Consider the following 1,016-nt stretch of genomic DNA (forward strand, 5'->3'; position numbering starts at 1 on the left):
GTTTGCTTTTGATTTTGTCTACTATACAGTATAGTAGGGTCAGTTGGGCACTGTCTGTGAGAAAAAACAGCACCATGAGGCAATTTACTCTGCCAGAAATTTGGAAATGACATGCTGTACTGTTTGGCATTCGCACCGGAAGCTCTAATATGAATATTTCAGAGTGTTTGGGTGTCAATCTGGGGACAGTGCAATCTGAGGACATGTACCAAGAGTGATAAAAATCAAACATTCAGTCAATATCATGGTGTTTGGAGTGATATTTAGTGATGGTAACGTTATGCCTCCATTCAGCTTCTCACACAGCCTCAGACTCAACATGGAGACCTACATCAAGTGCCTGGAGGAGGTAGTACTGCCCTGGCTCAGAGGGTGGCTGCTGGAAGACCTATGTCTGGCAACAGGACTCTGCACCATGCCATACAAGTAGGAGAGCCCAGACAATTTCTGAAATCACATCACCCCTAACATCTGGCCACCTAACTCCCCAGACTGCAACCCCCTTGATTATTATGTGTGGGGTGCAGTTGAGCGAGAGACCAACAAAATTCCTTGTAACACCAAAGATGAACAGAAGGCAAGGATTGTGGCAGCATTCACCAACTTAAGCAAGGAGACTGTCCAGAAGAATTGCAGAAGATTCCGAAGTTATCTGGAGGCTATGGTTGAAACCAATGGTGATTTTATTGAATAAATTTACTCTTCAGTATTTCAAGATATTTTTATGTAATTTTAGTAAATATGTGGAGGCGCATGGCTTAGTGGTTCGGGTGTCAGCATCATGATCGTAAGATTGTGGTTTCAATTCCTGGACCAGGCAGCGCCTTGTGTTCTTGAGCAAAGCACTTCATTTCCCGTTGCTCCAGTCCATTCAGCTGGGAAAAATGAGTAACGCTGCAATGGACTGGCGTCCCATCCAGCTGGGAAACACATATGCCATCGAAACCAGGAAACCGGGCCTATGAGCCTGGCTAGGCTTTGAAAGGGTGCATTTATTTTTATAGTTTGGTAAATAT

This window comes from Octopus bimaculoides, chromosome 3, assembly GCF_001194135.2.
Source record: "Octopus bimaculoides isolate UCB-OBI-ISO-001 chromosome 3, ASM119413v2, whole genome shotgun sequence".
In the NCBI taxonomy this organism is placed as follows: Eukaryota; Metazoa; Mollusca; class Cephalopoda; order Octopoda; family Octopodidae; genus Octopus; species Octopus bimaculoides.